General features: G+C 41.9%; 1 protein-coding gene across 1 annotated transcript in view; it reads right to left on the bottom strand.

The window, feature by feature from the left end:
- LOC126335986 (cortactin-binding protein 2-like) overlaps positions 1 to 21,438 on the bottom strand; it is a 113,097-nt gene extending 91,659 nt beyond the window's left edge. The window contains exon 1 of the mRNA XM_049999463.1: positions 21,304 to 21,438. The gene's annotated coding sequence lies outside the window, so the exon portion shown is untranslated. The remainder of the gene's footprint in view (positions 1 to 21,303) is intronic.
- Positions 21,439 to 23,681: the final 2,243 nt, after the last annotated feature.

The following is a 23,681-nucleotide window of genomic DNA, read 5'->3' as shown; positions in this document are numbered from 1 at the left end:
TAACAGACCTAATGTTTCTTGCAGGAATGTGGTGTACTTCCTACCATTAAGATTTCTTTCGATGAAGTAGGTGCCTATTAATTCTGTCCTCCAGAATCCCACATCATACATTCACCGGCCGGTTTTTCGTGTGCAACTTGCCCCAGCCAACATGGATTTTCAGTTGCCCAATAATGCATGTTATGTAAATTAACATTTCCATGGTTCGTGAATGTAGCCTCGTCAGTAAATAAAATCAAATTAATAAATGTATCATCCTTTTGAATCTGAAGTTGAGTCCATCGACGCATACAATCCGTACTAGTTAATTCTTGGTGAAGACTAATATGGTAAGGATGATATTTATGGCAATGTGCTCTGGCTCATGCCAGATTCACTTGCGATTTGACGCGAACTAACACAAGTATCTCGAACCACAGTGGCAAGAGTACCAATTTCCGTTTTCTCGTTAGTAACTTTCCTTTGCCGGGTATGTTTCCGATGCGTTAAATATACAGTTGTTCTCAGTTTATCATACACTGTAAAGGAACTGAAAATATTGTGATTTAATCGCAGAGGTGCTGAAAAATTGTTCCAGTGACACACCAGAAAATTATCTGGTAAACTTTTTATCTTTGAGAGACATAAGAACAATTTCGCCCTTCGTTTTTTTATTTCTTGTATGAACGACTACCTTTTTGTTCTGATGGGCTGGTGGGATGTCGTACTGTCTAATTACTAGTGTGTGTGTGTGTGTGGTAAATGAATGAGTTAAAAGACGCAAGATGTGTTTTATATTATTTTCATCGCACAACAAGCCTTATTCCCATGCCTATGGAGTATTTATGTTAAGCAGAGAAGGCGAGTTTTAGATGGAACCGAAGATCTTCAAAACGGCGCTGCTCAACAATAGAGGTACGTGATTGTGCTCTCTACTTTCCTTTCGTGGCCGCTAAAATTACTTCCGATTCGTTTTTCCGAGACATTCAGAACCTGCAATCTTCTTTTTCTTATAAAAATACTAGTCCGATGCAAAAGAAATACTCTTAGATTTAAATAATTGCCATTCTTTTACCCAGGCCACGGGGAATGATAGAACGTACGTGCCTCTACTCTGAATGTACGTTCGTAATCTCCGAGTGTGTTACGACGAAATTATTTCACAATGAAAATTTCTCATCAGACCGCAACCACTCGCACGCGAATGTACGTACCCTCTGAATGTATCTAGTCAGTCACGCGCGTTGTTCAAAAGCTTTACTTTTAATATTCAGTGGATACATTTCCGAAATTAATTTTTGTTTATGCTGCAAATCGTACTTCACCGAAGTATTTATTACGTAAGTTTCAGGCTCAATTTAATAAAAAAAAGATTCCGAATAATAGAAATAAAGAATAACAATCAAACAAATCAAACCTAAATAAACAGAAAGAGGGAACGTTACAACACATATTGGAATGTACGACGTGTAGGGTGAGTACGTTGAGCATATCTTTCAGCGTATAAGTCTCTAGCTCTCACTAAATTTCGTTGGCATTCTCCGTAAATGAGAAGCATATCGACTTGTTCTTCGAAGGAATACATAATTCACATTCGCTTGATTCGACGATACTAGTCTTACCGTTCTACTAGTGTTGTATTGCGAAATCGTCGAATGGTGTTTACATGTGAGTGCCACGTTAGATGGATACGCCGCATTCGGCGGATATTTATTATTTGCACGATATACCAGAGAGAATTTTCAGAGCATGTCCTTCGATAAGTGCCGAAGTGATAAGGAATACCACTCAATCCATAATAAGTTTGCAGCACTGCATTGATACCAGTGGTCATCACTTCGAACATCTTCTGTAAATGGACGTTCATGGCTCCTTTGTGACCTTCGCTGACCTTTACTTTTACACATTACTGCATTCGTCTCGATAGCCTCTATCAGGAAATAAGTACCAAACTATAACATCCTATTAAAAAAAATAAAAGTTGACCTTCATATCACTGACGAGACTCCACCTAGCAACAGAAAACCGTCGTATTATGGCCCCCGTTGTCCCGTGGTTTTTCCTTGTTATTTTTCACATGTCCACTGGGCTATCCCGTGACATCGAGCGACACTTTCAGTTGCTACCTAGAGTTCATACTGTAATGTATGTGGTATACAACATACATGTTTTGTTTATAGCGATGGTTAATACAACAGTTATTTCTCAGCTTGTCAGTTTCCACACGTAACATAAACTGTCTATGAGTCTACATCCCTGTTTTTAATCCATGAGTGAGCATCTTGAAGTAACTGACGGCTTAAAAGTTAACCGTGTATAATGTTGCACTTATACTCTAGTGTGTACTATGTTTTTAATACTGATACCTGGTTTATTATTACTACCTTGTCACCTTTCGTTATACCAAGACCTTGCGCACCAAATTAGTACCTAAACTTTGAGCTATAAGTTACAAACTCGATATTGTAGAGTATATATAATGGTTATAGAACCCTATTTTGTAAATTAAAAATTACATTATTGTCATATGTAACAAAGTGGACCAATTTGTGTTCTTCGGTGGGTACAGTCTGATTAAATTCACAAAGACATCGAGCAATAGCTTGTCGTTGTGCTTAGAACGTGTATTGTACTCTTCATATTGTATAGTATAGGTTATTTGTTTAAGGAGATTAAGATTACAACCGTAACATCTTTTGATGTCTTTCTGTAAATATAATGTACAAAAATTTCAATAATAATTTGAATAGGAATTATCTATAATGTTTCCACACACCTTACCATGTGTTTGCCTTCCTTAAGGCACAGTGAATGATAGTTATGGATATGCAGCACATTATTTTCTGGTTTACAAAGAATTATGAAGTTACACGTTTTTCAAAACTTTTTTTAAAAGATTTATACTCTGATTTTGATAATACTCTTTATAATTACATTCTAAACATGTATATGCATCTACATTTGTGCTTAGGCTTTATGCGAAACGCTGTAATTCAGTTTGTTACTACTGTGGTGCCACCTGGTGGCTGATTGTGATATCTGCCGTGTTTATAACAGAATTTCATGCTGCACGTGATTTTTAAGCGGGTATGAGCATGTATATTCGGTGCACGGTGTATGATATTTTATATAATAAGTGTTTTACTTTTGACATGCCGATATACTCTTCGAATGTCCATTTATTATGTGACCCAAATTATTGCACACATGGCGGAGATTGTTTGAAGCGTAGTGCTTAAGTACCTTATGGAACAACATTATGTTAAAAACTGTTATGTAAATATCTCATAACCAGTCTTGTGCTTACTCGGCCCATGCTTTACAGATTCGAAGACAGAAACACCGTTTGCTGAATAAGTGCTCTACTAAAGCGATCGTTACTCCTCTTACTCTTGCTCTCACTGCAGAATATGCCGACCAGCCGAAACCAGCAGGTGGATTTCCTTGAGAGCTTGTGTGCGCGCCTGAAGTTCAGCCAATCGCCGAGGCGAAAAATTCCATTTCGTAGAGGGATTGCATGTGTAGTGCTTTGCACCTAACTTGCTGAAAGCTATACAAAAATTCAGAGACACGTGAATAGGTTACACAGTGGTAAATAGTGTGTGATCACAGAATCTACTTACTTCTACGCGCCAGTGGTATAAAACTACGTGCGCTGGAAGTAAGAGGTCCACCTACTAGTTTATCCGAGGGATCAGACGAGCAGACAGCAATGATTATCAGCGCTGCATGAGTCTGCAGTTCTACTATCATGTTGCGTGGTAGTGCAGACACGAAAGCAGCCAGCTCGCTAATGATACACAATAGACTCTTAGGCAAAGTTATTTGCTCAGTAAATGCTACACGCCAAACTTAGAAATTGTGCGTGATGTTCTCGATGTGTGGGAATGCACATTTTATCGGTGAATTTCTCGTGTTACCAGCCGAGTCACGGCGTCGTGTTCTCTCAACGTTTCGACGAGCTTTCTACCATCCATCTTCAGGCAAAGTGAAGATGACTAGTAGGAAACTCGAGGAAAAGTTGCGGTAACACAGCGCCACGACTCGGCTGATAATACGAGAAGATTTCGTCGTTGTTCTTGATTACTGCAATCTAAATCTACATATACAGTCCGCAAGCTATATTACAGTGTGTAGCAGGGTATACTTCTACTAAGGCTGCACTCCCCCCCCCCCCCCCTTTTCCCCGTTTCATGGCCCGTGAGCAGAATGTTTTTCAGAAAAACAATAAATTAGCTCTAATTTCTCGGATATTCTCGTCATCGTTACGAGAAATATGTTGATGGACTCTACCCAGAATGTACGCTCTCGGAATTTAGATAACATCTCTTCGTGATGCACGAGGCCCCTGTTATAGCGTCTGCCACTGCACTCTCTTGAGCGTGCTCTGCGGCCAACTAATGATACCATGAGGAAACGTGCCGCTCTTCGTCGCTTCTTGTCCACTTCTTCTATTAACTCTACTAACAGAGCATTTGGTGCCGATGGTGACTTACTTTCTCGTTCCAAATTCACTCTGAAAAGTATGTTTACGTTAATAATTCTACCAGGTAAATTTCGGAAATCAGTACTGATATGGTAGGGAGTTAGTTTGGTGCGCGATAAGATGCTGCCTCAAATAAATTGATACATCAATCACTTTATTTAACAATAAGGTCAATCATAAAAAGAAAAAGTATCATCTCTCTCTTTACAAAAGCAAGTTAGACGTTATTAACTTTTCCACACTGATAATCACTCACAATAATCACCGCAGCAATTAGCCACCTTAAAAAGCAACAGAATAAAGAAACACGGCAATTAAATAAGCGCCTTCTAGGCGACAAATGTGTTTAAATATAATTTTGAAACTGTTAAAATTAGTAGCTCGCCTTAGTCGGCAACCAAGATTTTCAAAATTAAAAGAAACCGCATTTGGCAACTAGCTGTGAAAGAAATAAGATTAAATTACCAAAACAAAGAACATCAAAATGTAACTGTCCGCCTCAGGTGGGAAACTATGTTTCAGATGAGGTGCAAAACTTAGAAATCAGGTGTTGAACAGAAACCTTTAGGAAACAATGCCCTCAACAGAGCTGTCTTCTAAGCTTTCAAGTTCCTTACAATGTCAAGAACCATAAACAGAAAGAGGCTGCCCGAATAACATCAAAAGTTTTTAGGTTTTTAAGCTTGTAAATACTACTTCGACAAGTACACAGAGTTAAACCCGAATTTAAAATAGGGTAAAGCGAAATGCGCGCACTCGGTCTTCCCAGCGCGACTCCTCACATGCCAGCGATAAAATAATGTCTCTCACAAAATTTCGTCAGTCGAATACATCCGGTAGGAAATGGATGTTAAAGAGTGGAAGTCTGGCAACACTGTAATCACATGTAAAGTAACTACCTATATCAGCACGCATTAGTTGTGCTGGATAGAGCATCTTAATCGTCAACAGCGATTGCAGTGGATCCTCTATAAAACGTTTGCACTTACATACTACAATCGAAGAAATGGAAGATTGTTCAGCTTCGAAAGAAGCCCTTTCCCCATCATGGGCCTGAATTTATTTGTACCACTTCATCTACTAGATGAACCCGTAGACTAGTACCAACTTGCCTCGTTCAGGTCCATCACATGTCGTTAGGGCCTTATGTTACCAGTGGGACTAGCAACATGCTTTGCAATTAATGTCCAAACTCGGTTACTAAATGGCTCTGAGCACTATGGGACTTAACATCTATGGTCATCAGTCCCCTAGAACTACTCAAACCTAACTAAGCTAAAAACATCACACAACACCCAGTCATCACGAGGTAGAGAAAATCCCTGACCCCGCCGGGAACTGAAGCAGGGAACCCGGGCGCGGGAAGCGAGAACGCTACCGCACGACCACGAGCTGCGGACCTCGGTTACTTTTTCTGTGGTCCCGTTAATTATGCCTTTCAAAATTGAGTCTGGTAACCGCATGCTGGTTAGTACATATCTCAGTGCATCATTATTATTCTATCTATGCGATTATGGAAACATCACGTCTGTTACCACTAGGGAAACAGCGTAACACAAATCTGAACACTTCTCAGTTAGTGGTGTCGTGATGAATCATGCAGAACAATATCTGTCAGAGGGGTAATCAGTGGAACAGCGTGCAGGACTGATGGCGTGTTTATACTATAGGCGCTGGCCCATGACAGACTCCAATGTACCGGGTGATCAAAAAGTCAGTATAAATTTGAAAACTTAATAAACCACGGAATAATGTAGACAGAGAGGTAAAAATTGACACACATGCTTGGAATGACATGGGGTTTCATTAGAACAAAAAAAAACAAAGTTCACAAAATGTCCGACAGATGGCACTGGACAGCAAAAGGTCAGTGACTGCGCATGACAATCGTGTGTAAAAGGAGCTGTAATGAGAGAGAAAAGCAGATGCGCCATCAGACGCAGCAAGTTGACGTAACCTGAAAAGGCGCTTTTAGTGAAGCTGTATTATCAGAATGGGGAATGCGCTAGTTCAGCGTTACGATCCTATCGCCATAGGAAGGGGATTCGAACGGGTAAACGTCCGTTGACAAATGCAGCTGTGGCGAGAATAATTTCGAAGTTCGAAGCCACGGGTTGTTTAGACGATAGACCCCGTAGTGGCCGACCGAGCACAAGGTGTACTGCTGCTGAGACAGTTCAGGAAGAGATGGAGACTGTAGCGGGTTCGTCTATGCACGGGGAAGTCAGCGCTCGTGCAGTCGCACCGGCATTCCATCCATTACTGTTTGGTTGGCACTTGGGCGTACCCTCCGATGCTATCTGTACAAAATCCATCGGCATCATGAGCTGTTACCTGGCGATTTAGTGAAGCGGAGGGCATTTGCGGTGTGGGCGTTTCAAAAAATGGTGGAAGATGACGATTGGTTGAGTAACTTGTTGTGGACTAACGAAGCTCATTTCACGCTCCGAGGGTCTGTCAACGCCACAACTGCAGAATTTGGGCTACCGAAAATCCTAGCACTGTCGTGGAAACGCCATCGCACGACGAGAAAGTCATGGTATGGGTTGGATTTACCACATCAACCATTATCCGGCCTTTTTTCTTCGAGGGAATGCGTGATTCTGGTTCTGTAACTGCTACCGTGACGGGTGAGAGGTACGCCGATATTTTTTACAGAATCGCGTCATCCCCAGCCTGGCTGATAAACACCTGCTGGAACGTACGGTGTTTATGCAGGATGGCGCTCCACTCCATATTTCTAGACGCGTGAAACATGTCTTGCGCGCGTCGTTTGGTGATGATCGTGTGCTCAGCCGCCACTTTCGTTTTCCTTGGACTCCCAGGTCTCCAGACCTCAGTCCGTGCGATCATTGGCTTCGACGAGGATATCTAGCAGCATATTCACGAGTGGTAACACCGGCCCAGTTATCAAATACACCAAGGAACAGAAGCATAACCATATATTCATCGTTTGTGTATGCCGTACGTCTGCCACACTGGTTTGGCTTTGGTGTATCGTGATCGACCGACATCTCTAGGGATGCTGAAAGACAACATCCGACGCCAATGCATCACCATAACTCCGGACATGCTTTACAGTGCTGTTCACAACATTATTCCTCGACTACAGCTACAGTTGGGAAATGATGGTGGACATATTGAGCATTTCCTGTAAAGAAACTCATCTTTGTTTTATCTTACTTTGTTATGCTAATTATTGCTATTCTGATCATATGAAGCGCCATCTGTCGGACATTTTTTGAACATTTGTGTTTTTTGGTTCTAATAAAACCCTACGTCATTCCAAGCATGTGTGCCAATTTGTACTTCTCTATCTACATTATTCTGTGATTTATTCAGTTTTCAAATTTATACTGGCTTTTTGATCACCCGATACATGCATAAACGTATCGAATTTTCCCATTGGAAACCTCTAAACCAGTGTGGCAGACGTACGGCATACACAAACGATGAATATAGGGTTATGCTTCTGTTCCTTGGTGCATTTGATAACTGAGCCGGTGTTACCACTCGTGAATATGCTGCTGGATATCCTCGTCGAAGCCATCCAGATAAAAATGAGGTTCGTCATCTGGAGCTGCGCCTTTGGGAGTCAGTTTCTCTCTTTCCAACATTTTGGGACAGAGGTCGTCCTTGGACTCACCGTACTCCAGCTACTGAGAAAGCTATTCTGGAGGTCATACACCAAGAACCTCAGCGGAGTACATGTAGCGTAGCAAGACAGCTGCGTGTCTCACAATGCACTGTCGTTACATGCTGCACAAGCATTGGCTGCACCCCTATCATTATGCTTTCACGCAACACCTGCATCCTGCAGATCACCATCAACGGATGTAATTCTGTGAATGGTTCCAACAACAATAGGAAGCCAACGATGACTTCGTGAACATCGTAATATAGTTGGATGAAACAGCATTCACTATTGAGGGTATCTTCAATGTACACAATGCTCACCATTGGTGTGAGGTTTACTTGCACGTTACCAGCGACTGTGGATATTGAGCTCGTTTTGGTATCAACGTCTGGGCCGAAATATTGGGCGACAGGTGTTTGCGCCCCTACATGTTGCCTGACCAGTTGACTGGTCGAAGGTATCATGCACTCCTCTTAAACTATATACCTGATGCACTGGAAGATGTTCCACTACATGTTCGGTGGAGGATATGGTTTCAACATGATGATGCACCTCCACACTCTGGAACTAATGTGCGACAGTATTTGGACAGAACATTTCCAGGTAAATGGCTTGGACGTGGAGCTCCACTTGTATGGCCACCATGTTCACCTGACCTAAATCCCCTGCATTTCTTCCTGTGGGGACACCTGAAGGAGTATGTGTGCTTTACTACACCGACAAATATGAGAGAATTGGTAGTGCCTGTTCATGCTGCTCTTGTTACTGTGAACACAGCTTTGCTGCAAAGGGTCCAGAGCTGTATAATCTGGCGGGGTGGGCAATGTTTGGACGTGAACAGAGGTCGCTTTCAGCATCTGTTGTTCTGAGGACAACGTATTCTGTAGTGAAGTTCATGTGGTCATTAATATGGACATTATTATTGTCACTGGTTGCTAATGTACGACACCTGAGCACCCATATTACATGTAGTATAAATGACAAGCAGATGTTGTTTTACTGTACTGTGCTATCTTCTTTAGCATCTCGAAACTGATATTGTTTTAGTAAGTATTCTGTCCTATGACAGGTAATTTGTTTCAACTGTCTATTTCTCAATTGTCTAACCATGTATTTGTTATGTTCAGCGTTACAAAATATTGTAAATTTAGGATGCATGTGACCTAAGAAACGGCGTGCTTTACAGTATGAAATGTCAGAATGCAATTAGTAAATTAAAAAAATGCGCATCAACCAAGGATCGAACCATTGCATGCTACCTCCAAACTCTATCTACTGCACTAACTGCACAGCATGACAAATATGTTATGACAGTGGTAGTTACCATACATGTTGTTACAGTGTTGCCAGATTGCCACTCTTTAATGTCCTTTTTCTGCGGGATGAAATTTTGTGAGGGACATTTTTTTTATCGCTGGAATGTGAGGAGTCGCGCTGCGAAGCCCGAGTGCACGCATTTCGCTTCACCCTGAATAAAAAGCCGATCAAATATTTAGTTTTCAGACAAAAGAGAGAAAGAAATGCATTATAGAGCAATCACCAAATGTCCATCAGCCTGAGAGGCCACAAGGATCAAAATATACATACCATTTAACGCCAAAGTGGCACAGGACACGTCGAAAGCCAAGTAATAAACAACGTGAGCAGTTTTTCTGTCAGTGCCACTGGATTCATGCAGTTTTATGTAAAATGTACACACAAAGAAAATAGTTCGCTTATGGACAGTGTCCGCTTGCCAGCCTACTTCATGGCACTGACAGGACGACCAGCAACCAAATGTGCGGAAAAACTTCATAAAAATTTAACAAGAAGTAACACACTTGCTTATTAAAAGAACAGAGAGTGACCAATGCACCCACACAAGTCGTAACTCCACATTATTACAGCCCAATATTTCTCTATGAGTTGGACGGTGAAATCGTACGGCAGAACACAGGGATTTTCCAGAATTGTACTCCCTGTCAGGAAATGGCTGTAAAGCAGATGCTCACCATAGTTTCCACGTTGCTCCAGGACAAAATTAAAACCGCAACAAACCCCCTGTCCGACAGGGGAGGCAGCGTATTCAGGCACTTGGACTCCAGCCCGTGACTCCCCACTGGCCAAGCAGGAAACAAACAGCCATTTCCAAGAGAGTGGCCGGCCTTTTAATAATCTACATCTACATCCATACTCCGCAATCCACCTGACGGTGTGTGGCGGAGGGTACCCTGAGTACCTCTATCGGTTCTCCCTTCTATTCCAGTCTCGTATTGTTCGTGGAAAGAAGGATTGTCGGTATGCTTCTGTGTGGGCTCTAATCTCTCTGATTTTATCCTCATGGTCTCTTCGCGAGATATACGTAGGAGGGAGCAATATACTGCTTGACTCTTCGGTGAAGGTATGTTCTCGAAACTTTAACAAAAGCCCATACCGAGCTACTGAGCGTCTCTCCTGCAGAGTCTTTCACTGGAGTTTATCTATCATCTCCGAAAGGCTTTCACGACTACTAAATGATCCTGTAACGAAGCGCGCTGCTCTCCGTTGGATCTTCTCTATCTCTTCTATCAACCCTATCTGGTACGGATCCCACACTGCTGAGCGGTATTCAAGTAGTGGGCGAACAAGCGTACTGTCACCTACTTCCTTTGTTTTCTGATTGCATTTCCTTAGGATTCTTCCAATGAATTTCAGTCTGGCATCTGTTTTACCGACGATCAACTTTATATGACCATTCCATTTTAAATCACTCCTAATGCGTACTCTCACATAATTCATGGAATTAACTGTTCCAGTTGCTGACCTGCTATTTTGTAGCTAAATGATAAGGAATCTATCTTTCTATGTATTCGCAGCACATTACACTGGTCTACATTGAGATTCAATTGCCATTCCCTGCACCTCCTGCATTTCAGTACAATTTTCAATTGTTACAACCTCTCGATGCACCACAGCATCATCTGCAAAAAGCCTCAGTGAACTTCCGATGTCATCCACAAGGTCATTTATGTATATTGTGAATAGCAACGGCCCTATGGCACTTCTCTGCGGCACACCTGAAATTACTCTTATAATCAACATATACGCCTCGAACTCCAAGAGTATCCGGCTGCTAAAGCCAATCACTTGGGTGATAAATGAAGTCGTCAGCAAAATGTCGCCCACAAAGCGCAGCACTGCAGTGGAGTCTCAACCTTCCTCCTCCTGTCGTAGCTCTCGCTCGTGAAGCACTACGTTTCTGCCACTTAGCAGAACCCTCGAGCAGCAGTTATCAAGTAAGAGGCCTAAGGCGATAACTAGAGAAGCAAGTATCGATAAAGGCTCTCGCTCGTTTCAGAAACTAAACTTGGAAGTTATTATTTTCTATTGCTTCGGTTGGTAAATATGAACGCTACGTACTTTCATAAACTACTCATTAGTTGTACTTAAAGAACGTTAAAAAAACAAGTTCTCAAACAAATTACATCAATAACCAAGAGCAGAAATGGAAATGAACTTTTGTCTCATTTATCATTTCTTATTATGTTAATAGTAGGATTTTTATATGCTACCTGTGTGTGTCCTGTGTTCCCAGTTCATATTCTTTACTCGTTTTCATATACTCTGATTGTAAATCTCATTTTATTTCGAGTCAGTCCATTGTTAATGCTATGTTACATTGTACCAGGGTACGACTTAAGTAATATCTACCCCAAGAGTTGTCAAAACCAGTTGTAATACGAGATTTCCCGTTATTATCTGGCTGTATAGTCAAATTATGGAAGCCAATAAATTAAAAAAATTGCTTTTATCTAATCACGAGTGTTGGCCAGAAAGTGATGCACCGCATTTTTTTCTTCAACAATTCTTTATTGAACACAATGAGAATTACACACGCGAAAGAATGATGTTTCATCTACATACCCTGTTTTTGCACGTAATCTCCATCCCTTTCTATGGCCTCCCTGCAGCGCGAAACAATGTCGGTTACAATCCTTGTCCTGGTGGTGGATCCAGTGCTTCACTGTGTGAATCACCTCCTCATCGTCCTCAAAATGTCGTCCACGAATGGCATCCTTTAATGGCCCAAACAAGTGGAAGTCCGAGGGGTCTAGGTCAGGTGTGTCAGGTGTGACAGCCGTGGTTGGTCTCCCTGAACGCTGAAAATCGTGGAGCTCCGCCGAACTGCCTTCTCATTGCTTTTAACGTACATCACCTACAGACGCCATTTTGAAACTGTCCTGCAGCTACGCTATCTTTCGGAAATGACGTAAACCTGGCGCGCTCACTCAGGAGACTACAAATAATACATGCATAATGTTTTGCATTCATATCATTGTTTTTGGCTGAGAAAAAAAGCCTTACATTACTTTCTGGGCAACCCTCGTACACTGCAGCGTGCATTCTTATCACATAAATAATAGACACTGATGTGCGTATGAGCTTTTGGCTTTCTGCTCCTGCGCTCTATTTCTCTAATTTTGTGGCAGTGTGTTTCTTCAGGAATAACATTACTGTGCCATTGCAAAAATTCTGTGGCTAAAACTTCGGCTGTAGTAATGTTTCTTAAAGTTGAAGAGAACGCCTGTGGAGCACTCTATTGAGGTATCAGCTGCTGACCATTCAGGGCGTTTGTTATTCGCTGCCAGGTAACGGAAAGCGCCGTGTTCAACTTGGACCGGTTCTGGGCACGTTTTCGAACGACTTGTTTACTTTGTGTTCAGTGCGTTCTCAGTGTATTACATCAGGGATTTGTGGCAACAGGACATGTTTGTTAGCAACATTGGATAACACAGGCATACTACGCCATAGGAATTCTTGACGAGTTTATTTTATGTAACATCCTTATTTATTTTCTGAGATGTGCGAGTCAACAGCTATTTGCAGAGTTACATAAACAATTTTGCATTATTCGTAATGAGTATTTGTCAGCGTATAGTTGCATCTCTGGGTCAGCTTGATTAAAGACAAGATTGTTTTACATTCGTGTAAGCAATTAACGTGTCACATGCATGCCTCAAACAACATTGGGATATTCTTACAAAATCAGTCTTTACAAAATGTTTTTCGATAAGTAAACTTCTTTGTGAGGAAGTGTGCCGTATTAGGTGATTCTGGGACAGCACAACAACGGTTTAGTCCGCAGCTCGTGGTCGTGCGGTAGCGTTCTCGCTTCCCGCGCCCGGGTTCGATTCCCGGCGGGGTCAGGGATTTTCTCTGCCTCGTGATGACTGGGTGTTGTGTGATGTCCTTAGCTTAGTTAGGTTTAAGTAGTTCTAAGTTCTAGGGGACTGATAACCATAGATGTTAAGTCCCATAGTGCTCAGAGCCATTTTGAACAACAACGGTTTCTTGCTATGATGTCTGACTTTCGTACTGAATGTGCAAAGATAAGAAATCAAAACTTTTATCAGAAAAAGATAAGGAATCCTTACAATATTTTATAATTTTATAATGAGTCATCATGCAATAAACTAGCACTGAACTTAAAATAGTATCCATTTTTGCTTAAAAAGGAACAATAATTCTATTAAATTAAATGTGGATGAAAATTTCTTAGATTGTATAGCAAAAACAGTGTTTTTAGGAATTAATATTGGCCATCGCCTGAAGTGGAATGAGCACCCAAAGCAAAGAGCACGTCGGTAGCAAGTTATACCAGCGCTCCGTGTGTAACAGACGGTGCCTTATTGATACACACAATTCTTAATATCTACTCCATCTTCAACTATGAAGTCATTCTTTGGGGCCGCGCGGGATTAGCCGAGCGGTCTGGACGCTGCAGTCATGGACTGCGCGGCTGGTCCCGGCGGAGGTTCGAGTCATTCCTCGGGCATGGGTGTGGGTGTATTTGTCCTTGGGATAGTTTAGGTTCAGTAGTGTGTAAGCTTAGGGACTGATACCCTTAGCAGTTAAGTCCCATAAGATTTCACACACATTTTTGAACATTCTTTTCGGGTCCTATGTACAAAACTGACACAGACTTCAAATTAAAGTAAACGGTTGTTAGAACAGTAACTGAAAAGAGAAACCGAGAACCTCGTTAAGATCTGTTTAAAAAGCTGGGGTTTCAAACTGCACTAAATGCGTACTTCTATAAATCCGTTATGGACATCGAGAAGAACATCATTAGCAGTTATCTCACACGCAGCAGTACTCACACGGAACGGAAGCTAGGCACTTTCCACAAGGGAATAAAATTTTACAATAAACTGCCCAAGGAGATTAAAGAGACAGCTAAAATCCAAATATTAAAAAAGTCTGTTAATGGAGCTTCTTAAATAATTTACGCCACGAAGTCAAGGATTATTTCGATAACGCAGAGTAGGTAATGGTAAACCACTGACACTATTAAACACCTATCATAATTTACTGAACTTTTTCTGTGAAACCCAATGTCCAGTATCTGTGAAAGAAAATTGTAACCTCATTCCATTCTCTTGAGGCCAACAGTTGCGGCTAATTACTGATTCAGCTTTCTCAATTAGGCGTATTGGATAAAGCGATAGAATGGCGGAAGTATCGACCCACTGGCAAGGTGCGACCAATATCTTCAATGCGCGACAACAGTAGTAATATAACAGATGACAGTGTCACTGAAGTACAGTTAGTAAACACGTTTTTCCGGAATTTCTTCACCAAAGAAGGAGAAGTAAGTACTTCATAATTATATTCAACAATGAGTTACTAGCATGGCAAACTCCCCGTCGCATCCCCTCAGATTTAGTGGTAAGATGGCGCGATAGACAGCCCGTCAAAAACTGAACGCAGATCAAGCATGAAAACAGGAAAAGGTGTGCTGAACTGGGAAAAAAAGCAAAATGGAAACAGTGAACGGTCCAAGAACAAGGAGTTCAATAAGGAGCAACCTTAAAGGGTGTCGACGTCGTGGGTAAGTGGTGGAGGAGGAGGAGATTAGTGTTTAACGTCCCGTCGACAACGAGGTCATTAGAGACGGAGCGCAAGCTCGGGTGAGGGAAGGAAATCGGCCGTGCCCTTTCAAAGGAACCATCCCGGCATTTGCCTGAAGCGATGTAGGGAAATCACGGAAAACCTAAATCAGGATGGCCGGAGACGGGATTGAACCGTTGTCCTCCAGAATGCGAGTCCAGTGTGCTAACCACTGCGCCACCTCGCTCGGGTTTGGGTAAGTGGTGCTGGGTGTTGGGCTGCCAAGCGAGCTAGCCGTGTTCAAAACTACTTCGTGTCGATTTTTCTTCCCATAACATTATGAACTGCCCGTCCGGTTTTTGAAATGTTTATTCTCATTCCGCAGTCTTGGCAGTTGTCATACTAAACATCGGCTATAGAATATGTTTGGTTGGTTGATTTGGGGTTAGGGAAGAATGGGGAAAGAAGTTGGTCGTGCCCTTTCAAAGGAACCGTACCGGCAATTGCGTAAAGCGATTTAGGGAAATCACGGAAAACCTAAATCAGAACGGCTGAACGCTACTGAATGTAAGTCACATGGTAGGAATACGTTACCGTCGCAAGTAAATGTGATCAATAGTAGGAGCAGGCGAGGTACCACATAAGGCGTCTCATAGAAATGAAAACAACAAATAAACGGGCATGAACTACTTTACAACAAAGGAATGCAAGACTCAAGACCTCCAAAAGGGAACGCGACTTCAAAAACGTTAAAAACGTATGTTCTGACACAGTACAGAGGAACTGTATGATTGTGAAACTGTTGTGCTCAGCCGGCCGGTGTGGCCGAGCGGTTCTAGGCGCTACAGTCTGGAACCGCGCGACTGCTACGGTCGCAGGTTCGAATCCTGCCTCGGGCATAGATGTGTGTAATGTCCTTAGGTTAGTTAGGTTTAAGTAGTTCTAAGTTCTACAGGACTGATGACCTCAGATGTTAAGTCCCATAGTGCGCACAGCCATTTGAACCTTTTTTTGTGTTCACCTGTTGCAGCTTACGTGACAAAATATTATGTTTTCATCATTCACATTCATACGAACACCAATGTCGGGCAACGAGACACATATCATTGACTTACCTGTCGTACAAATTAGGTTCGCCGATTAGAGATTCCTATCATATGACATACATACTGTGACTAATGCCGTGTATGACACACAGTAGACGTTTTTCCGATGGAGGATTCGGTTGACTTGTCGGCTTGTCATCAAACATTTGCAGTTCCCATTCGAAAGTCACTTCCTTTCGGCAGAGTAGTTGTGTAGAATCAACTGCTCTTATAGGTCCCTATCTTACACCTCGCTGTTGCAAATGTACATTACACCACTACACAGAGACAAATTAGAATAAGCCAAACAGCGAAAAAAAAAGTAAAGTAGGCACGATGGAGGTTTAAACACAGCTCGCCCGCTTGGTAGACAAACACCGTAACCACTTACCCACGACGCCACTGCTGGTTCAGGTTGTTGAATATTGCATTCTTATTTTTAAACCGTTCACTGCTTCTATTTTCCTTTTTTATCACAGTCCTGTACACCGTCTTCCTGTTTTCATGCTTGAATCATACACAATCGCACGCTCGTCGAAAGATCCTTACCTAAAGACGTGGAAGTTGGACAAGAAATTGGAAATTTGTGGTAAAGTCTTATGGGACCAAACTGCTGCGGTCATTGGCCCCTAAGCTTACGTACAACTTAATCTGACTTAAACTAACTTCCGCTAGGGACAACACCCACACCCATGTCCGAGGGAGGACTGGAACCTCCGACGGAGATAGCCGCTCGGACCGCGACAATGCGCCTCAAACCGCGCGGCTGGACACATCACAGCAATACTCAAGAGAGGAATAGGAATAATCCGCTGAATTACAGACCCATATTACTAACGTCGATTTGCAGTATCATTTTTGAACACGTACTGTGTACGAACATCATGAATTATCTCGAAGAAAATGATTTATTGAGATATAGTTAGGACGAATTCAGAAAATATCATTCTTGTGAAAAGCAACAAGTCGTTCATTCACACGATGTAAAGAGTAATACGGACGGGGCATATGAGGCGATTCCATATTTCTAGCTTTCCAGGCTTTAGTTCCTCTATCCTCGACAACAATACTATGCATGAGCTATTGTTGCTGTATTTGAAGTGTCACTTAACTGATAAACTACTAAAGTTTTCCTTGTCCGTTTATTGGCTTCATGTACAACACCTATATACATACTTCGCAAGCCACACCATGGTGTGTGACAGAGGGCACGCTTTACTACAACTAGTCGTTTCCTTTCCTGTTCCACTCACAGCAAGAGCGAGGGAAAATCGACTGTCTACATGCCTCCGCATGAGCCCTAATTTCTCTTATCTTCGTCGTCCCAACGTCAAATATGTGTTGGGGGCAGTAGGATCGTTCTGCAGTCAGCTTCTCTAAAGTTTCTCAGTAGTGTTCTTCGAAATGAATGTCTCCTTCCCTCCAGAGATCCCACTTGAGCTTTTAAGGCATATCTGTAACACTAGGATACTGATCGAACCTACCGGTAACAAATCTAGCAGCTCGCCTCTGAATTGCTTCGATGTCTTCTTTCAGTCGATCTGGTACGGATACCAACACTCGAACACAATAGGTCGCACTAGTGTCCTATATGCGGTGTTGTTTGCAGATGAATTACACTTTCCTAAAATTCTCCCAATAAACCGATGTCGACCATTCCCTTCCCTACCACAATCGCCATATGCTCATTCCATTTTATGTCGCTTCGTAAAGTTACTCCTCGATGAAACAACCTGGCAGATTAAAATTTTGTGCCGGACCGAGACTCGAACTTTTCGTATATAAACTTTTATTTACAATTTTTAACAATTACAAATCTTTACATAAAATGGTGTACTTGATTACTGAACGGTGATATTCATTTTCACGTTTTCTGTTCTGATTCTTCTTTTGGTAGTTCCTGGTCGAGTTACAACACTTTTATTCACTGAGTGTCCTTTAGTTAGATTTCCCTCTCTGTTTTTTATGTCTTTTAATTGCTAAACTTGCGTTACTTCGTTTTTTTTAATTTACATGAAAAGGAACAAAAAAACAAATTTGCCTCTATGGTATTTGAAATGCACCTATTTTGGCATGTTTGCTATATGTTTCCCAAAGGCGAAATGGGGAATATAGACCAAAAACATCTCTGTGATTAAATTTGTGAATGCCGGGGATTATTAATGTGCTGCATGAGGGTAGACGCGGCTGTTTTCACGGAGTTTGGTGCAAAGAACGTCTAATGTTAAAATTATTATTAGTTGCTAGGAGGCCTGCTACGTTAGGCACATTATAGGCAAAAATTTATATATATACATACAACACAGGAATTAAAACATAACAAATCAAACCATAGAACAAAAACAAACACAAAAACAAAAATCAAAAAATCAAATCAAAAAGCAAAAAAAAAAGAGAAAGGAAAAAAACTCGGGACCTTTGCCTTTCGCGGACAAGTGCTCTACCAACTAAGCTACGCAAGCACGACTAAGGCCCCCTCCTCACATCCTTACTTCTGCCAATACCTCGTCTCCTACCATCCACACTTTACAGAATCTCTCCTGTGAACCTTGCAGAACTATCACTCCTGAAAGAAAGGATATTGCGGAGACATGGCTTAGCTGCAGCCTGGGGGATGTTTCCAGAATGAGATTTTCACTCTGCTAACTCCTCGATATTTAAACGGCATGACTGTGTCAAGCAGGACACGACTAATGCTGTATCCGAAACATTACGGGTCTATTTTTCCTAATTATCCGCATTAACTTTCATTTTTCTACATCAGGAGCCAGCTGCAATTCATCATAACTGTAAATTTTGTGTAGGTTATCTTGGACTAATCTACAATCACTTATCTTCGACACCTTCCCGCACACCATAGCATCATCAGCGAACAACCACAGATGCTGCCCACTCTGTCTACCAGATCATTTATGTACTGTATATAGAAAACAGCAACTGTCATATCACACTTGCCTGGGGCACTCCTGATGTTACTCCTGCCTCCGATGAACACAAACTGTCGAGGACAACATACTAGTTGCTATTACTCAAAACGTCTTCGCGCCAGTCACTTTTCTGGGAGCCTATTCCGTATGCACATTTCTTCGCTTACAGTCTGCAGTGTGATGCCATGTCTAATGCTTTTAGAAAATCTAGAAATCTGAAATCTGCCTGTTCCCTTTCATCCATACTATATCGTGTGAAAAGAGAGCAAGCTGCGTTTCGCACGGGCGATGATTGCTAAAGCCGCGCTGATTCGTGGACATGTGCTTTTCGGCCTCTGGAAAATTTATTATATTCGAACTCTGAACATGTTCAAGAATTCTACAGCAAACCGATGTTAAGGATATTGGACTGTAATTTTGCGGGTCCGTTCTTTTACCCTTATTATATATAGGAGTCCCCTGCGGTTTTTTTCAGTCGCTTCGCACTTTGTGCTAGTCAAGAGATTCGCGATAAATGAAAGATAAGTAAGAGGCCAACGACGTAGAATACTCAATGTAAAACAGAATTGGAATTCCATCCGGAACTGGCGCCTTATTTGTTTTCAACTCTTTCAGTTGTTTCTCTACGCCAGGCATTCACCCATACGGGACTCTGTGCGATGGTCAAACGACGGTACGTCTGTACGATTCTCCTGCGTGAACGATTTCTTAAAGGTGGAATTTAAAACTTCGACCTCCCTTTTGCTATCTTCTGCTGCCAAACCAGACTGGTCAATGACTGAATGCATAGAAGCCTTAGACCTGCTCAGCGATTTTACATTGGGGCAGAATTTTTTCGGGCTCTCCGCCATATCTTTAGCAAATCTGAGGATCAAATTAGTATGGAAATAGCTTCTGTGTACCAATACATAGTAAGTTACATGCGATGAACCCTCTGTTCAGCGCCGTGGAAGCAAATTGATTAACGGATCTCGTGGCAGTCAGTGTCAGCTCTGTGGATCACTCACATGCTGAGCGGTACACGGACAAGGCAGAGATACTTTATTACAGCAAGTTTCTTACGACGCATCGCGATGATAGGTGTTAGTGCCCACGAACTTTCCCTACCAATAACACTTGCTTACTGAAGTGGCGAGGCTTAGTCTCAGCACAAGGTTTAAAGGGAGATTAGGTGCTGCTCTGCATTACACTGTGCAACGTGTTTAACACACAGCTGTCGCTGCATAAAGAATGTGATGCAGTTATCTTGAAGGCACCGCCCATTCAAAGTCCAATAGCGTGCTCACGGGCAATATCTGATGGACTGCTTCCGAGTAAGCTTGGCGCTCGCGTAACACAAGATACAGTTTCAACTGAAACATCAAACTGTTTGCAACTTTTTGTCACCAAACCAATTAGTTTCACACGTTTATTCTAACAATTGCTGCCAGCTGAGCGAAATTTCCGTTCTAGGTTCCCTTTTGAGACATTACGCTTGATGTTGCTAACATCGGCCGAATAGACAGTATTACCTTATATTGACAATGAGATAACAGGTTTTATGATGGTCTTTGGCAGTCCAGGTTTCTCAGCATATCGGTGACGGTCTCCCGTGAGACAAATCTGTGACCACTCGTTTACATTCGCTATACCCTGTTAGCCGTGTATGGTACGTGTCCCACCCAGACACTTAAGCAATATTCTAGTGTTGATGGCACAAGTGTTCTGTAAGTCATATCCAATATAGATTAAATAAAAGCTCCTAGTGTCCTACCAATGAACCAATTTTTACCACGATTGAGTTTATGCGCTCAGTTCATTCCATATCCCCACTAACTCTTACTCCCAGGTATTTGTATAGCTTGACTGACTCCAGCAGTGAGTCGTTGATACCGTAGTCATAGGGTACTGTTTTTAACTCTTTTTTTTGCGCTTTAGGAAGAGATAGCTTCACATTTCTAAACATCTGCCGCAGCGAGCCAGTCTTTACGCCTCTCTGAAATTTTAACAATATCTGATTTCTGTGTGGCTTTTTTCAGACATTACTTCGTTATAAAAGTGATTCAAATGGCTCTGAGCACTATGAGACTTAACTTCTGAGGTCATCAGTCCCTTAGAACTTAGAATTACTTAAACCTAACTAACCCCTCGACATCACACACATTCATGCCCGAGGCAGGATTCGAACCTGCGACCGTAGCGGTCGCTGGGTTCCAGACTGTAGCGCCTAGAAGCGCTCGGCCACCCCGGCCAGCGTACTTCGTTGTAGATATCTGTATTGTCTACAAAGAAGTATGAGGTTACTATTCACATTATCTGTGAGGTTAATAATATTCTCACATACGGATGTGAACTACTCACCAGGCAGTGACAGTGTGCAGTGCCAGAGATGTCTACTTTAGGTAACGAAGTCGTCAGCGTGGTCTTACGTAGCAGTAGGAAGAGATTTCCACATGACACAAACGTCTTGTAGCTCTGTACACGCCCCCGATTTCTTGGCTTGTACAGCCTACCCACAGGCGGATTCTGCCACCACGTGACGTGATGCCGACAGTTGTGTGTGACGTCACGTGTGATTCCTTCTCTTGCTGTGGGGAACAGAGCTTGCACTAGCCTCGTACTGGGCGGACACTGGCCAATTGTTCCAGACTGTCACAACTTCCCACGCTGTACGAAACAGGTCTCCCGTTTATTTCATCACCAATAGGATGCAATACAATTCGCTGATAAGTTTAAGTTTTTAACGTTCACAGATAGCACTCTATCGATAGCTGATCTGTTGCTTCTTGTTGATAGCTCTGAATCGATACGGGTGTGAGAGGGGAGGATGTGGGGTGCTGGGAGGGGGAACTCGCCTTAAAAGTGGAATAATGAGTACTTTTTCGTTAGTTCGGTAAATGTTCTATGTTCACTGTTACTCCAGACTGAATCTTTCACCCTGCGCTGGGGTGAGCGCTACTCTGAAACAGTAGCATCTGCCTGGATTGTAGGGGAGTAGCAGTATAATTTCCTGGCAGATGAAATCTGTGTGCCGGATCAGGACTCTACCCCGGACCCTTGTTTCCGATCTAGATCTTCACTAGAAGAGGCAAGGCTATTAATAGAAGAGGCCATACCTGCGCAGTTTGAACCAACTGTAATTCCACCAACCTCTCCCTCTGAAATCAGTAAAATAATAAACTCACTGAAAAGTAAAAGCTCTTACGGAATTGATGGCATTTCCAGCAAAGTACTTAAAGCTTGTTCCCCACAGATAAGCAGGATTCTCAGCCACGTATGTAATAGCTCTTTGGAGCAGGGTGTTTTCCCTGATAGACTGAAATATGCCATTGTAAAACCATTGCATAAAAAGGGGGATACGTCGGATGTCAACAACTACCGCCCAATCTCTCTTCTGACAGCTCTATCAAAAATTTTTGAGAAAGTAATGTATTCAAGAGTAGCCTCCCATATTTGTAAAAATAAAGTACTAACAAAATGTCAGTTTGGTTTTCAGAAAGGCTTTTCAACAGAAAATGCTATATATGCTTTCACTGATCAAATATTAAATGCTCTGAATAACCGGACATCACCCATTGGTATTTTTTGTGATCTCTCAAAGGCCTTTGATTGTGTAAATCATGGAATTCTTTTAGATAAGCTAAATCATTATGGTTTGAGTGGGGCAGTGCACAAATGGTTTAATTCATACTTAACTGGAAGAATGCAGAAAGTTGAAATAAGTGGTTCGTGTAATGTTAAAACAACAGCTGATTCCTCAAACTGGGGTGCTATCAAGCACGGGGTCCCACAGGGTTCGGTCTTAGGTCCTTTACTGTTCTTGATATACATTAATGACTTACCATTCCACATTGATGAAGATGCAAAGTTAGTTCTTTTTGCTGATGATACAAGTATAGTAATAACATCCAAAAACCAAGAACTAAGTGATGTAATTGTAAATGATGTTTTTCACAAAATTATTAAGTGGTTCTCAGCAAACGGACTCTCTTTAAATTTTGATAAAACACAGTATATACAGTTCCGTACAGTAAATGGCGCAACTCCAGTAATAAATATAGAATTTGAACAGAAGTCTGTAGCTAAGGTAGAATTTTCAAAATTTTTAGGTGTGTCCATTGATGAGAGGTTAAACTGGAAGCAACACATTGATGGTCTGCTGAAACGTCTGAGTTCAGCTACGTATGCTATTAGGGTTATTGCAAATTTTGGTGATAAGAATCTCAGTAAATTAGCTTACTATGCCTACTTTCATTCACTGCTTTCGTATGGCATCATATTCTGGGGTAATTCATCGTTGAGTAGAAAAGTATTCATTGCACAAAAACGTGTAATCAGAATAATTGCTGGAGCCCACCCACGGTCATCCTGCAGACATCTATTTAAGGATCTAGGGATCCTCACAGTATATATATTCCCTTATGAAATTTGTTGATAACAATCCAACCCAATTCAAAAGTAATAGCAGTGTGCATACCTATAACACCAGGAGAAAGGATGATCTTCACTATGCAGGGTTAAATCTGACTTTGGCACAGAAAGGGGTAAATTATGCTGCCACAAAAGTCTTTGGGCACCTACCAAACAGCATCAAAAGCCTGACAGATAGCCAACTAACATTTAAAAATAAATTAGAAGAATTTCTAGATGACAACTCCTTCTACTCATTGGCTGAATTTTTAGATATAAACTAAGTAAAAAAAAAAAACCTAATCATTAGTGTCATGCAATATTTTGTG

The sequence above is a fragment of the Schistocerca gregaria genome, chromosome 2, assembly GCF_023897955.1.
Source record: "Schistocerca gregaria isolate iqSchGreg1 chromosome 2, iqSchGreg1.2, whole genome shotgun sequence".
Lineage (NCBI taxonomy): Eukaryota > Metazoa > Arthropoda > Insecta > Orthoptera > Acrididae > Schistocerca > Schistocerca gregaria.
The sequence above is the reverse complement of the archived record's forward strand: the minus strand, read 5'-3'. Positions and strand labels throughout refer to the sequence as shown.